This window comes from Coturnix japonica, chromosome 4 (genome assembly GCF_054131305.1).
Source record: "Coturnix japonica strain WE chromosome 4, WE-NBRP24, whole genome shotgun sequence".
In the NCBI taxonomy this organism is placed as follows: Eukaryota; Metazoa; Chordata; class Aves; order Galliformes; family Phasianidae; genus Coturnix; species Coturnix japonica.
The window spans coordinates 41,580,362-41,597,473 of record NC_140666.1 but is presented as its reverse complement, the minus strand read 5'-3'; the positions used below and the strand labels follow the sequence as shown (position 1 = coordinate 41,597,473).

The 17,112-nt window shown below is 39.2% G+C and overlaps 1 protein-coding gene across 8 annotated transcripts in view; it reads right to left on the bottom strand.

Moving 5' to 3' along the window:
• Window positions 1-17,112, bottom strand: part of LOC107313255 (melanopsin-like) — a 45,729-nt gene that overhangs the window by 18,894 nt on the left and 9,723 nt on the right. For 7 of the 8 annotated variants that reach the window (XR_004307143.2, XM_015861353.3, XM_085546628.1 and 4 more), the window contains exons 7-8: window positions 12,577-12,695; window positions 5,737-8,415 (exon numbers count right to left, since the gene is read on the bottom strand). The gene's annotated coding sequence lies outside the window, so the exon portion shown is untranslated. Of the gene's footprint in view, window positions 1-4,101; window positions 5,704-5,736; window positions 8,416-12,576; window positions 12,696-17,112 lie in introns of those variants that run through there. The other variant, XM_015861351.2, reaches the window with a different exon arrangement.

Below are 17,112 nucleotides of genomic sequence, written 5' to 3'. Positions count from 1 at the left end.
ATAAAGGCAGAAAAGGGGACAGAAAACTGGGCTGAGAAGAGAAAGAAGGAACAACTGCAGTCTGAGTGTTTTTCTTGAAGGTAGAAATTGTAACTAGATGTGCAATATCCATCAAGATTTGTTCTTATGTCCAAGGAGAATTTTCTGTATGAAGTCCCATATCAGCTCACTGGTGAACTTAGGAAATAAAAAACAAAACAAAGAAAACTCCAACAGATTTGAAAACTTGTGGGGGAAAAAAAAAAAAACCAAAACCAAATCTGAGAATTTTTGGCTTCAGGAAAATTTATATTTAACAAATGCCATTCTAGAATGTACTTCTGGGCTGTTACTGAACTGGACAGACAGCTGAGAAAAAGCATTTCTTACTTGACTCCAAGGCTCATTTGGGAAAATTCTGTGCTGTGTCATCAGAATAATCCAGTGCAGAAGCCCCAGCCTGAGGGAAGATGAAAATGACCAAAGGAATGTTTGTGTGCTTCAAACATTGGGTATTTACAGGGATGGAAATAATACCAACTGTCTCCCTGGCATGAGATCCCATTAGTTTGTATGAATGGCCTCAAGGTCTCATATTTTGAAAGGTTTTTTTTTTTTCAGGTCCTAGCTATCTGTACTTAAACTTCTCATACTTGCAATCCATCAAACAACATTCATGTGAGGCATTAAGGAAAATACAAAACAAGCAAAAAACCCACACAAACAAACAAAAACCCCAAAGAGATAAAATCAGCAAAAATTATGTTGCTATTATTTGTAAGTTGTTGGTTTCTTGAGAATAAACCTATTAGTTACTCATCAAGGTAGGCATACTCACATGTATGGGTATTGAGTACTTTGAGCCTTTGAGTTGAAAAACAACTAGATAGAAGCCCACTACAGGAAGCTGTTAATATCCAATTGAGTTGGGGCTCAGTCCACCTTCCCCTTCTCCCCTCTCACCTCTAGCAGGCTTGCACACCAGCACAGCCCACTCCTTTCTCCTGGAGACCCCCACATCCTGTTGGTCATAAACCCCTTCTAAATGATCAGATACAGTGCTCAAATACAACCCAAACAACAGCACAGGTTTGCGTGTCTAGGGAGGCAGCAGACTGAACAAACGCAATCAATACTAGTGCTGCATCAAAATTATCTGAACTATCACAGCTCAGTGCATATCATCCACAAGGGAACAGATTACTGCTAGCACAGGAGAACAAGGCAAAAATTACAGAATATGTTTTTTAGACAGCTAGAAAATGTTTAAGAAAAGCATATGCTGTTAAAATGAGAACTTTTGCAGTCTTCAGGGAAAAATCATTTATAAACCATAGCATTGGCACATAAATGCAGGGTGATGCCCACACCTTGCTACTTTTAATGTAAGCATACTGAGAACTGTAAGGGCATTTCCATCAGGCATTGCATTTGGAAATTCTGATCTTTGTCAGTGGATATAACATCTCGGCCTGAGGTGTCAAAGAGTTTGAATGTATACTTTAGCTTCTGAAAAACTAACTGGTTGTATTTTGTTTGAAAAAATAATTCCCCTTAATAAAATGCTTTATCAAGATGTTGATAGTTCAGTAATTCTGTAGTGTTTCTAACACCAGTGCAAATATTATCACTAATAATACAACTAACATTTTTCATCACTGTGTTTGCTCTGCTGCCAAATCATCTGCTATTTATATTTTTATTCTATAACTCACAATGAATTCTTCATGGTGAATGATGAAGGAAATGTAATGAGCACATCCCCTCTACTAGCTACAATTCAGTTATGCATCACTTTTACCTTTTATTAGCTGAGTCTAAAGATCTGCAGTCCTGTCAGAGAATCTGCTCTCCACATTTCCCTGATGACTTTACAGGAGGAGATACTGTTAATAGAATGCCTGATACCAGAGACAGTTTGCACCAACTTGGGAAGCTTGTTAGAAATTTTGGTCCTGGGTAGCAGGGGCAATTTAAAGCAAATCTCCACTTTTTGGATGCCATACGCATTATTTTCTCATGTAAGCTCAGTTACATGAAAACTGCTAAAATGAATCAGAGCAGAGCTCCATCAGCTCCTGTGCCTTGCACGTGACATCTGGCAGCAGATGCTCAGGGAAAGAACATGGGAAGGATAGCACAAGCAACATCACTCTATGATTCTTGATCAGCTAAATTCAAGCACATCACTGATATTCTTATGAACTCTGTAGCACTCAGCCCCTTGCTTCAGTTTGTTTGACAAGTTGCAGCTGGGAAAATGTTCAACAAGGTTTGTGAAACACTAAAACAGGGAGGCAGCACAGTCATCACCCACAGAAATTTTCAGAATATTGAAATTGTCCCCTTTTGAAACAAGAGGTGGAACTTGAGAACCAGCCTTCTGACATAAAACATTCCAGGGTGTCAGGAAAGCAACATCACAAAACATAGAATTAAAATAAGGTACCAGAACATAAGTAACATTATCTCAATTACTTGGTGAAAGACAAAAAAAAAGTATGAACCTGTATAGTTGCTCTTCTCCCAGGTGGTATAGAGTGGCAGTGCTAGAAAAATAAACTTACTTCAGAAGAACAATTGTAACTGGCTAATGTATTTGAGATTAACAAGTTACTACAGTTCTGAAGACATATTTCAAAGGAAGATTTAAGCAGCAGTGACAAACTGATAAGAAACTGCGATATGGACATAATTAGAGAGCAATTACAGCAAATCGGAGAGACTCAGAGTCTTATAAACAGTAAAGCATCCAGAGACACATTTGGTGGGAATATTAAAAATGACTTCTCTACCTCTCAAAAATAATCTTAGTTATCTCCCAACATCACTTGTTTTGGAGGAAAAAATGACATCTCTCATAAATATAAGTGCCATTATCTTGATCTGAAGAAGCATCAGGATAACAATGTAGTAGATCCATTGTGGTTTCTTGTTGCAATTGTGTTGAGAATTATTTTTCCTCTGAATAACTTTCACAGACCACTTTTCAAGATTCTACATAATTAATGTTTTAGCACACCCATTCTGGGACACATCATCTTGTCTGTGCAATTATCCCTAGATATGAATTGTATTTGAAATAACTCACATATCCTCTTTGCAACTTCAGTTTGAAACTCCATAAGAAGCTACCAAAAGAGAGAATCTCAGTATAAGCCAGCTTCCTTTTATGAACTGAGAGGGATAAAAGGTGAGGAGGGAGCCCACAAGTTGGTTAGGTGTAAGCCTGTTTTCTGCTTTAAATCAGAAAGCCAGGGGAGGTCTCCACACATTTTTTTGTGGAGCTGTATTTCTTATCTCAGACAGAAAACATCTTCTGAACCTATATTTTTTTTAAGAGTGTATAAGCAAGATGGTGTGTATTCAGCAGACCCTTCCAAAACAAACAAATGAAGGAAAGTCCAGCAAAGCATTTCTCATACTTCAAGTCTGAGCCTATGCTGGAACTCCCCAGTCCACTCAATTCCACAAAAGCAGTTAATTTTTGTGGGTTTTTGTTGTTGTTGTTGTTGTTTGGTTTTATCAGGCTGTGTTCACAACAAACACTGAGCTAATAACAGCATTAAAAAGCAGTTTCACTCGTTTATCACTGAATGTGAAATACTTCCGTTGTAAGTGGGTTACCTAAAGGTCTTGATGCAGTATCTAGAACACCATCACCCTGCACCCTTACGCACTGCTGAGCAGAGACTGCAGATACACATCTGGCAACCCACTGGCATGCAAGGCAAGCTGCCTCTCCTCGTCAGCTACTTTAGGAATGACTGACTGGTACTAACCTGCAGCAGTGTCACAAGAGTCAGCATCACAAATCCAGGGGCTCTCTACTGCTACTACCTTCACCTCTAACTCATTTGCTAATGCTCAGTCTTCTGTGCAATGAAGGAAGTTCCTCTACTAAGTTCAACCAATTAAACTATTTGAACTTCAGCAGAATCCTCAGATAAAAGAAAAAAAAAAAAGCTTTGGGAAAAAATACCAGATATGCAAGAAACTAGGTATGCATTTAAAACAAACAAACACATAATTTGCTGATCGCAAGTGTCACTGTCTACAGAAGATCCAAGGCAAATACTTTACCCTCTTCATAATTCAAAAACAAATAAATTTCCTTCTCACCTGATATTAAGGTCCTCTTCATGCACTGACTTAACATGCACAAAAAGCAAGAATGCTCAGTGATGATCTGTCCCATTGCTCTATCAGCTCTAAGTTAGCTGCAGCTGTTTAAGTTATGCGCATTACCAACCAATCAGCATGGAGTTTATTTCACCTGACCAGTAATTTCTTTGGCAACACAGCTGTGCTTGGCCAGGAGCTGCTGGGTCAGGTAGACTACTGCTATCAGTGACCCTCTCTCTGGGAGACTGCATCCCTGCACACTGGAAGCAGAAGGACATCCTGTAAGGAATAATTTGCAACCTCTGAAATTCCTAGATGCAATGTAGGCAAAAAATTTCAACTTTAAACCCCTTGATGTCCTTACTGAGGTGTATTTGCACATGCTCATGTTTTCACAAGGCTGTGATTATGACAAGAAAAAGTAATGCAGAATGTGAAATAGTTTAAAACACGCTGAGTATACAGTGACAGGAAACAAACTTGGATTTTCTAGGAAAATTTCTCTAAAGTTTAACAGCAAACACAACCCATGCAGACATCCCAATAAAAATGTAATTAAAAAGGTAAAATCAATCAGAAAGGAACAGTTCCACTGGTGCCAAAACACACTCAATCCATCTAAATGATTTGATTTTGAGTTATGAGTTACAGGCTCAAACTCCTGTATGCTTGCCCATTATTTAGCTATCTACATATCACTTGAACCCCAAGAGGGCTGTACAAAAAGCTTGCTCCAATTCCTTTCCCTCTGATTTACTCCAGAAGAAAGACCTGTTGCAATGAGATAGCATCTAAAACTTCCCTTCCCATGCTGAAGTTTTTCTGACACTCTTATAATTTGTGATTGTTGATAGAAAAAGAAGACAACTTTCATGGTAAATATCTTTAAATGTCAGGGCTGGATTCACTAATTGAGTGCAGTCAAGTTATCAAAGATAGAGTAGGAAATCTTTTATCCTAATTTCTTTGCATTTTAAGATATGAGATAACAGATACATAAGGGGCTTAAGAACAGTAGCTCACTAATTCCTCCTATCTAGGAATCACCCAACACAGTTTTCTGCATCATAACCTACTTGCAATGCACAAGCAAATCCTCTTTTCTCCATGAATGTTTTCAAATATTCCTAGTCATACACATAAACAGTCAATAAACCTCCCAACAGCATGTCATTTACGTCACTTTACATTAACTGACTCCACAAAAGGATAACAACTCTGAAATCTGCTTTTAGATTTCACTTGATATTTCTCTTTGCTTTAAAAATTTCCAAGCATTAATGATCAGGTCACAATAATGTTTAATCAACTAGATCATGATGATGAGACAAGTACCAGCATGAACAATCACCTGCTACATCTGCTTCTGCACAGCCAGGTTTTTCCCATCAAGCTAAACTCCAAATCCATCCTAAAAATCTAGACAAAACAGCATATAACTCCCATATTTTCCTTTGGGGAGATCTGAGTCAGCTGCACAAAATAGTGATCAGAATTCAATGAATGAAAACAAACTGAGATTTTTTCTTTCTTCAAAAGACAAGTATATAAAGCACTCCTTAGAAAACAAAGCAGAACATAAAGGCTCCCTTCCCATCTCCCTATTCCCAAAGCCTTCCTCCCACTACATACGTTTGAGGCTCAGCTGAGAGTGTCTCCCTTCTGTCTGCACAGCCACTCCACGCAGGACCAGCACACACACAGCTCATCCCGTGGAGCATCTGCAGTGCCAGCGTTTAAAGATCCACTGGGTGAGCCAGCCCTCCTCTGCTCCCAGCCTGTCAGCTCCAGCAGCTTATCGAACTGCTGCACTAGCTCCCAGAAAACGCCCATCCCATTATTCAGCCTGACTGGCCCCTCTGCTACCCTTACAAGTACAAAAAGATGACGTTTTAAAGTATGGCTATTGTAAAGTATGGACAGCTGGAGGAGCTCGCTTCCCAGCCTGATGCTCTCTCCCAGGGCTGAGCATGCTCTTGCCCTATACCCGCTCCCTGGGTGAGCAGTGTGAGCAGCCAGTGATGGAGGGCATCCCTTGCAGTCACTGGCAGCTGTGGCCTCTTATGCTTTTGCTTCCAGGAGCTTGTCTCTGTCTCCCCTTGACCACCTCTTTAGGTAGCTGGAAGCAGCAGCCAGCTCCCCTGCTGCTCCCCTCGTTCAAATTCAGCTCTGCATCATTCTTGCTGACCATCAGCTCCATCCATGTGGCCTAGAGCCACACAGATAGGCACAAGTGATCAACCACACATTAAATACACAGCTGTATTTCTGCTAAGATGTTGAGCAACACAGAATGGGTATAAAGCATCACTGCTGCCCAGCACCTGACCCTGCATCACTGAAATTCCATCTTCAAACATATGGATCAGCATTCAAGCACCAGTGCATTACTTGCCATGAAGATGCTTAGCTGACTGCAGAAAACAAAGGGAATGGCATGAGGTGTGGTATAGGCATTTCTTACCTCACAGCATCTCATTGGTGCCTAGCTCTTCAGAAGCACTGAAACATGATGAAAATCACAGAAAAGGCATTTTCTTTGGGTTCCTCATTCTCTTACAGGATGCTTTCACCAGAAGGGCATTATAAAAATAATTACATTTCTGGCTAGCTGTGATTATAAAAGTTAAAAATGCCCCCCTTTGCACTGGGAAGCAGGTATTCAGAACTGCAGTCAGTGGGTTCACAGAGTTTCCTATTACTTGTTACAGCAGTTATTCTGGGCATCAGGGGTGAAGTGCAACTGGCACCTATGGCACAACAAGAGACAGACAAATTCCAAACTGCCTTTTAATCTGTTCTGCTTAACCAAGAAGGAGAAAGAACTTCTCAAGAACTATGAAAGCACAACTGGCCTCAGGTAGCTCTCTAAATTTTCATTTTAGGGTTTTGCTATCGCTAACACTACATATTCCCACAAATATTAGAAGAATTATTTCAAATAGCATGACTTTATACAATGCTAACATTATCTTCTTCCATGTGCAATAAGAAAGTGATACTGCCCCTAAAGGATTTAGAGATTATAATCAATGGTCAGAAACCTGGACAGAAATGTTCCAGCACCTGAAGAAAATAGTAATCAGTGTAAGTACATAATGTATGCTTTTTGTCTGAGATAATCTAATTAAAGCTAAGATTTTGATGCCAAGGGAAAATTAAATGCCAAAGCAAAGTTTTTCAAGCTTCAGATTTGTTTAGACTGACAGGATTCTGACTGATAGTTTGAGTTGTCTCCATGAATGATGGCATTTAAGTGCAACTAAGCCTCAAGCTGGTGGTTTACTGGACTGCTGCCTCGTATCTCTCTTCCATGCATCCACATCAGGATTAGTCTTTCTTCAAGAATTTCTATTTCAGCTGTTTGTAATTAATCCTTGGACATGGAGAAAAACAGTAAATCTATTGAGTACAAGAAGACATACTGGACTCACTAAGCACTGTGATCCAAGTTTGCATGTTTAAACTCAGCTAGAGTGAAAAGCATTTGAAGTTGAATTTGCCTTGGAATTAGTTCCAGAAGACAGAAAGATCAAATAACAAACAAAGCAGGTCAGGAAAATAACTGGCTAGCAAAGGTCTGAAAAATGTGAGGGCTGTTGATACCTGAGTGTGAAGAACTTATGATTGTAGTTCCACCAGCAGACTTGAAGAAACCATCCAAAGAGAGAACAAAATGCAGGAAAGCAATACAAAGAAGTAGTACATTAAAAAAAAGGAAGGGGGGTGAGGAGGGGGGAAGAGTCATTCAGGGTGAATAACACTTCTTTTGTATTTATATGATATCTTTCATCTCACAGGCTCCCACAGCGGCTGGCAAATTTAACAAATTGAGAGACATTACCTCCTATGTAACAAAATTATTTTATCTGTCTATTTATCTGTTTTATCTAGCATTCCCACTGAAACAAAAAGCAGCATGTTTAACAGGTTAGATCTACTATGGTGAACAACACAATTAAAGCTATAGTGAGGGCAAAACTGTCAGTAGCTGGAATGGATGCTGAGATCTGGATTAAGCAGCTGTTGAGAAGAGTGTTCCCCCAGTTAGCACTGGCGTTGAAGACTTTATCTCAGATCTTGCAGTACTGTCATGCCCAGGGCAGGCATTCTCATCTATCCTCAGAGAAGATGCCTCCATGCAAGGTACCTTCACAGCTTGTAGCCCCTCTCATGGAAAGATTTTGTTGCTATATTCCCTGGATAGAGACTGACTGTAAATATCCAGGTACAAAGGCAGTCCCAGCAGTTGATCAAGAGGCATCATACACTCCAACTTTTGAGATGTATCTGCATCAAGATCATCTTTCACTGTGGACAGAAAACAGACAACGTGAAGAGGTTCAAAGGCATTTCACAGAATAAATAAATAATCCAAAACCATCTCTAGTTTTGCTGTTGGAACAAGAGAAAGGTATGCTGTCAAAAACCAAGAGATAATTTGCAATCATGTTCGTTTCTGAATGGTGCAAGGACACGTTAAGAGACATGTTTTGATGAATATGAAATGAGAAAATAATTACATAACAATGAGCAAAACTGACTAATTCAGCAGTCCATGTTTGCAAGGGGTTATCCTTCCATAAGTTTTAAATAGCTACTGATTGATTAGGGAATTCATTAGTGACCGTTATAAGCTAGAGTGTAAACAATCAAAGTCATCCTACTGTGATTCTGACATCTCTGAGAAATCTGACATACTTCACACGACACCAGAAGCATCTTAATTGCAAATTAAAACAAAAGAATTAGCATGGTCACACCATCTTCTCGTATTAATGAAAGAATGTTAGAAGCTCAGGGTCCAGAAAAGTTCTCAAGAAATCTCATGGTTTAGATTCAGTCACAGCATTAGATACGTATCTCACCATTTGCACAGAAGGTACGAGAAAGAAAACAATGTTAGTGTTGATCTAGAACACATCTGATATACAGAATACCCAAACAGAAAAAGCATAAAGAAGTACAAGCTTGACTCTTTTCTATCCCACTAACAGAGGGCACATGGCATTAGCTAATTGTGAAATCTAATTACACATTTTTCTTTTCTTCCTATTCTGCCTATCCAAAACCCATGGAAGCCACTGCTTGCTGCCAATCAGAAAGAGAAACTGGAGGTAAGTAAAGTAATGGTTTGTGCTGGAACACAGACTCCAGCACAATTTTTATTTCTTCTGTCCAACCTTCTTTCCCCTACCCCACAAGGTCTGATATTGTTTCTATCCCCTTATTCCACCAGCAGAAATGGGTTGCCAAGACTCAGACACAAATTTTCCTGCCAGCTTTATCATTTCCTAGAGTCCTTTCCTAGGACAGAACAACAGGGCCAAAATCGACTTCCACTCTTTTTCTCTTCAGGTGAGGACAAAGAATCTTCAGCCACATTTTATGGTCTTTGTGGCCACTGAAGACCCTAACTCTCAGGAGAGCAATATCAGCACCAACCCACAGCATCAGTTTGTGAAGTAAAAAATTACCAGCTTTTTGACAAAGCTGTAATATTTTCACTTTTAATCCACTTTAATCCATCCTGATTGAGAATCATTTTATAATATCAGAGCTCTCCACAGAAAAAAAGACATTTTGCTTTCTGCTGACGTTCAGTCTGTCCCTATTCAATCAAAAAGTTTTCTCCAACAACTTAGTGAAAAAAAAAAAAGATTAAAAAAAAACCCACAAAAGCCCTAAAAGTCACAAATTTTGCTGTCAAAGTCACGGCAGTGACAACACACAGATTTTTTTGTCTTTGAACCATTATTTTCCATGCTAAAATTTTCCATTTCTGGTCAAAGGTGACTTGTTTCTATAAACAGAAACAGCAGAAACGTTTTCACACTTTAAATGCTATAAAACAAAATTGTTTTGTGTAAAAAGCAGGCTTGGAGAATTTCATCCTAGAAGGTTAATGCATCTGAGTCCTGTATCTGTGCCGATAAGGGCTCTAGATAATGAGGTTAAAAAAAGAAATCCAGTCCTTGTGTTGCTTTCCTAATTCAAACATGGTTTCAAAAAGAGGCGCATGCAATAAAGAAGTCCTTTAGATCTTCAGTTTCTATGTACTAAGGGAAGGAAGAATATACATGAATGTAATATAGCAATAAGAAGTGTGTCCTTGAAGACATAAAGGTACAGCTACTAATACCCAGAAGGAATACACATTTGACAGCTGCTATGCTACTGCTTGGACATCCCAGCCCAGAACACTTAGCAGAAAATGCTCTGCCCTGTTAAGCATCAGCTCCAGGGAATCCAGTACGCCAGCTAACACAACTACAACCACCCTAGAGACACAGTGAAACACTGGCCTTGCTCTGTGCAGCATGCCTGTGAGTAATGGCCTGCCATGTTCTAAATACAGCACGTTGCACGGCATGGTAATGAAAGAGCATTGAAAGTGACCTTTCTGAGCTATACCTTGACAAATAGCATTTCACTGACCATACCTCACCTCCAGCTCTGCAAGTCCTTCTTTTGTCATAGCCAATTCCCAAAATTTCCAATGGGAACTAAAATCCAGGTTCCCATTAAAATTAACTGAATGAGATGAGCTTCTCAAGATGTGTTGTGAAGCAAAACCAATAAATATATAGCAACTTTTTCATCCATCTTAGATGCAATATTTCTGTGTTTTAAGTTGGTCTTTGCATAAAAATATCCTCAAGTAAAGGCAGAACCATAGTAAAATTGCATTTAAATGATAAAGTCAAATAAGATACTGCTTGGAGTCTTCAGTCGTGAATATCTTCAAGGCTTAGTGGCAAATACAGACAATACTGTTGATTCAAATGGAAGTAACAGTGTGATGTAACTGAATTAGATGCATCATGATGATTTCACCCTGAAGTGAGAAGAAATTTGGATTTTATCTCTGCTCTCAAAATAAGCCATTACTAATATCTACTGGGTGACAATTTGACACATGAATTTGACCGGTTTTCTCACACACAAGTGCTAAAATAAAATGAAAGCAAGCTCAAGATATCTCATCTTTCTTTCAACAGGATCTTCTGGGGTTTTATGTTCATGAGATTCAATATTACTCCATTGAAACAAGAAAAAAAGAGATAAATATTTTAGAATCACAGAATGGATTAGACCATCTAGCTCCAACAGCCTGCCATGGGCATGGCAACCTTGCACTAGATCAGGTTGCTTAAAGCAGCATCCAGTCTGACCTCAAATGCTTCCGGGGATGGGGCAGCCATGGCTTCTCGGGGCAGCCATGGCTTCTCAGGGCAGCCTGTTTCAGTGCCTTACTGCTCTCACAGTCAAGAATTTCTTCCAAATGTGTAATCTAAATCTAGTCTCTTACAGTTTAAGACCATTGTGCATTGTCCTTTTGATACACACCACAGATAAAGGATCTCACATGTAAAAAAATATATATATTCATATACATATACTCATGCATAAGCAGCACAAATCTCAAACTGTATCTACAGGATGGTTGATAGAAAGTATATAGTATTAGGCAGGAAAGCTCCATGCCTCTTTTCTTCTTTTAGATAAATCTACCACCATATAAACACACACTTCAAATATATTAGCATCATTAATACCTAAATTCACCCTTTTTTCTCCACAAGAGGAGAAAACAAAGATCTACACAAAATCTTGTTCTTCCATTCACTATGCAATTTCAGTTCTGTAATCTCTTCTGTCTCGTGGTCTTGTTTTCATTTCCGAGTTTCTCTTGCAGTAATGCCACATGAGTTTCCATAATCCCTGTTCCATCTGGTACAGAAGGCACTGGGGTGCCCTTACCTTCATCAGCAAAATAGGTATTACTGAAAATCCAGCACTTCAATAACATAAAAAATGTAAGATAAAACCACTTTCCTGTTAGAAAATATTTAAGATGAAACCTGCCTTCAGATGTTAAACAAAGAACTTAGCTATGCTGACAAAAGTTCAGTATTTTGCACAGTGTCTATTCTTTGCAGAACTTTGTGAACCTAATGGTGCTCACTGTGCTATTCAAACCCTGAAAATGAAACAAAAAAAAAAACAACAAAGGCAGTATGTTTTCTGATTTGGCTTTCTGATATGTTATCAGATTGCTGGAGTGCACTCTCCTAATATTAGTAGGGAGCTGTAAAACCAAAAAGGTGTACAAATACCAAAACTGCTGCTGATTTGGTTGACTTGCACGTGGCTGCATTTCAGGCCTGACAGAACAAACTTGTACAGGAATTGTAAAAGATGGAAGAAAGTTCTAAGCTTTAATTTAGAGGTGGAAGAATAGCACATAGAAATGGAAAGACTTGCTGAGTATCTCAAAGGAGGATGGTATGGTACTCAGGTGTCTAGGCTTATGCTACCAGCTGGTGTCCTCCTTCTCACTCCTACAAGCATAAGCAAGAGCAGCTAATACAAGAACTCCTTTCCTGCGGTTCTCATGGAAATCGAAACTCAAAAGTACATGTTTCCTGAAAAGGAGACAGTGCTTCACTTCCTGTATAAATAACTTACCAAGAAAATATTGAAAAAGTTACATGTTTCTTCCAATTACAGCAAATACAGGAATAGCCAGAATGTGAAATCAGAGCTAGGTGACATCAGGGATAGATGCTCTTCCTCAGTGCTCAGAACTGCAAAGGAGAGAAGATGACAAAACAGAAGAATAAAAGGACATTTTTGTCATGAGACACTGTCTCTTACACATGGCTACTTTAAGGATCATTTCAGGGTTCACATATCTTCTAAATATTATATATATGTATTTAAATCACACATTTATAAATAAATGTTACTGAAAATTTTGGATTAAGTTCTAAGCCAGTCAGGTTGCACGCTTAAAACTGCCTGACTTTGTGTGCATCTACACATTTTGATTAAAATATATATATAGAGAGAGTGAATAATTTTCATTGATGAAGTTAAGTGTCCCTTTAATGATCGCTTCTTCTGGCAACTCTAATTTTGAACTCTTCATCTGACAGCTCAGCTCAGCAGAAGGCAGGTGTACAGAAAACATCATTTTAGCCTGCAAAATACACTTTGCTAGAATTAAAGAAACGTGGCTGCACAGGATAATATTGGTGTTGTAATTCTCTTGTTTGGTTTGACCTTTTCCCAAAGCTTCCACATATTCTTCCTTTCTTACTCCCAAATGGTAAACAAAAGCAAACAACAACCCTCCATTCCCCACCCCACCTCCCTGCCAATAAATAAATAAATAAATAGATAAATGTCCTTGTCAAAGGTACACTTTGGCAGCAAGATCTTTGAGGCTGATATGCTTTAGTAACAGTTCTATCCAAAACTGTATTTAATTGCAAGGGAAAAAATAAATAACTGAGCAAAGAGAAGACAAGAATTCAGAGATGGAGTAGACCCAGGTCTCCCTTGCCTGCCCCATCAGTCAGAAGGGCGTATCATCAGCATTCCAGGATGGACTGCAATTCTTCATTTTTATAACTAAAACAACAGTCAAAGAAACAGATGAAGAACCTTCAAGCAACATCACAGCAATGGTGTAGCATTATATATCACAGAGGAAAAGAGTCCAGACCTCAACAGGTTAGATTTGCCAAGACTTTTTTGTTATTAATAATACAAAAATAAAAACTAAATTAATTAAAGCATCCCTACACCCATCTCAATCCAGTTACATCAAATAATGGTAAACTAGGATGCGGTGCAAGATACAGGAGAAACACTAAGCTTCTGTTCAACAAAGCTAGTTCATGCAAATTCAGTATTGTTTTTCTCCTGTCAGTTTTTCCTTTATCCTCCAAGACCGGAGTAACAAATCGCTGCTCCCTTTACCTAACAGAATCATGAACTACTATTTTATCATAAGCTCCAGTTGGGCCCTTGTGTAAGTTTTAGGGCAGTGAAAACTGAGGTTGGTCTACAGCATCGATCTTCACACCTGTGTTCAAAACATAACTTTAGTCTTTTTGTGCTTTGATGATGAGAAATATTTTTGGACGGAAATCACTGTTAGCTCTTACTTCAAGAGTATTTGTCCTTTTTTTCTGACTTCTCTTGTTTTTTTTCCACACCTTAACCAGTAACCATTACTCCAGTCCATTACTAATGAGATCTGCTCAAATTCTGTTTCATTCAGAAAGTTCAGAGGGAAGAAGGTTTGGGTGACCTGGCACTAAAGAAGAAAAGGAATAGGTTAGGCTGAAAACATTGGCTGTGCTAATCTTGCCTCTTCCTCCAGTTTTCTCTTTCTTATCTTGCATGTCTCACGCCTCTGTACTTTTTTAGTTAAACATCTTTCTTAGAAGTCTGCCAAAATTCCTCAGCTGTGCCATATCAAAACTAGATTTTGGACCATGGACAGCTGAATCTTTTGGAGAAGAGTTGCAGCTCCTCAAAACATAACTAGAAAGAACTGAAGCATCAGCACTGCCAGAAGGCCAAGCCTTTAGAGAGATAGACAGAGAAAGGCTCCCAGATAGAAAAGGGGGAGGAAAGAGTGAAAAAAGTAGATAAATGATCAGTTGCACTGGAGAGTCAAAGAGAGAAAAGAATGCAGTTATAGAAGAACACTCATAAGGAAAAAACGTAGAATACAAAGCAGCTTGTGCAGCTACAGAAAAGAAACTGAGATGTGTGGATTAGAACCTGAAGGGCAGGAGAGAAAGAGATCAAAAGTAGGTGAATAGTACTCAAATTTGGAACGTAACCTCTCTATACATCTTTTATTGCTACTCTTCAAAGAGTAACTACCTCTAACATGAATCTGCCGAAAGGCTTTTATTTAGAGTTTTACATGTATTTCTTTTATAAAGCCCCCTATATCTCACTCATAGCTGTTTAGATTGGCACCTGAAATATTCCTATATGCCTGTAAGCTCAATTTTTTCCCCTTGACCAAATGGTACTTAATCACACTGATGATAGCTGAGGATATAGTCTGGTGTGATCAAAAATCTGTAAGGTACCAAAAAATTTGAGAGTTTCAGCAGTGACAAGATTTGCTAAATGGAAAGTGGACCAGAGTGTTTCAGGCTCCCTAGTTCCCAGCAACAGCATACGGTGACGAAATTTGTTCTTGCATTGGCATCCTGCTAATCCTGGCAGCTGTGATGGGAATGCCTCTCAGAGGATCAATAGTGTCTCACAGCATCATCATGGTTCTACTGTGTGATTAACATGACTTAAACCACATATCCACATCTTCTTCTCAGTCTGTTTCTGTGGACAACACAGTCTGCAGGACAGGGACATGCTGCACAGGCCCTTTTAATTCTGCTTCCGCTGTCTGCTCTTGTCTTCAGCTTGTGTTTCCTTCCTTCCACTCACAGAAGAAATTCCTACCAGCAACACATGGTCAGAAAAGGCTGCTCTGGAGACTAGTGAATGAGTTCCAACAGTCCTCACCCAGGAAGGTTCAGACTCCCAGGGACCAGAAATATTGCTGGGAGATGTTTCACACTACAGAAAAATACTGGTGAGTCCCTAAAGCTTCTTTTCCACAGTGTGGGAAATACATGCCCCAGAGCCCAAGGAGCTTAACCAATGAGTCACCTGGCTTGGCTTTGGAGAAAAGAATAAAAGAAAAAGCATCAAGTTTATTCATTAAAGTCAAAGTTTAAACTTGGGATTACAGAGTACAAAAAAAAAGCTAGAAAAGAAAAACATAGACATCACACTATTTATAGAGAAGCTAATTCCAGTCTGTCCTTCTAGTATGAACAGGGCTTCTCTGAGGCACATCTTGGACAAGGAAAACAGGCTGGTGACTCACATCCTATCTCCAGCATTTGTCTTGCCTGCCAGAGATGACCTGTGTTTGTCCACCCACAGAGCCAAGACAGAAGCCCCCAGACCCATTTTGCTCCCAGGGACTGTCTTGCAGAGCTCAAGTCCCAATACAACAGGCATGTAGATCCAAACACCTCTGGGATACGTTACCTGAGTATGCAGCTGCATCTTCTCCCTGCTCTTTGTTTCAATGCACTTTTGAGTGCACTCGGATGCACTTCAGACCACCCTGATCCTCTTTTGGTTTAACAGGAACATGGTACAGCATCATGCAAAACAACTGCAATTTTACCCTTGTACCAACCAGTTTTTATTTCATTTAAGTGGTCTTGCTGAAGGCTTGACATCAACAGGAGCATTATAGCACTTCACAAACTCTACATCAATCTAAGGATTAACTACATAAACATTTTGCTAAATTTGCAGTCACTATTTCATCATTCACCAATGATAACTGCACATTTGATTGCTAATACTAATTATTAGTCTTGACAGATTTGCCCCTTATAGTGATTTCTACAGTCCCTTCCCTTCACAAACATTTCCTCACCTCTGATCACCTTTGTCATTTTGGCACACATGGATAATTACTTGCTTTCTCCACAGGGTTTCTCAATCCTCCTACCTGATCCCCCAGCAGCTCTACCTTCACCTAATTGCAAGGGTCACAGCTGGAGAGGAAAGAAATACAAGAGTGGAAAAAGTATGAATTGCCTCTGGATATAACATTTCCTAGTGATGTCATGCATCTCACAAGAAGACTGTAGGCAGAATGAATCTCAGGCAGAACTGAAAGGAGCTATTAAAGGCAAAGAAGAGGAGGTGATAAAGGCAATCCTTATCTTTCTTTGGTGGAACAGTTACAGTCATAATTACCTGGTTTAATATTTAGCTTGTTTAAAGAGTAAGGTACTACAGTGGCTACTCTGAAAATATGGGGTAGCTTTTCAGTAAAACAAACAAACAAAAGCCCCCCACACACTCTTTGCCTCAGAGGAAATATATTGATATCCACCCTCATCCAAGTAAAACATTTCCAGTTTCTCACTGCCTAAACAGCTTTGGTGCATGGGAGTTGCACAAGCAGGTGATTCATGAGAAAGTTATTGTGGTAAAGGAAGAACATATATAAGAGATGCTTTTTAAAAAAGATTCCTTTTCCCCTTGCCTGCCCCTCTGATACATTTACAGAAAATCTGGATAAATACTGAAGCTACAAAGTGCTTTCAGATATTTGGAGCTGGATTATTTCTGAAGTCCCTTCCAACCCAAGACATTCTA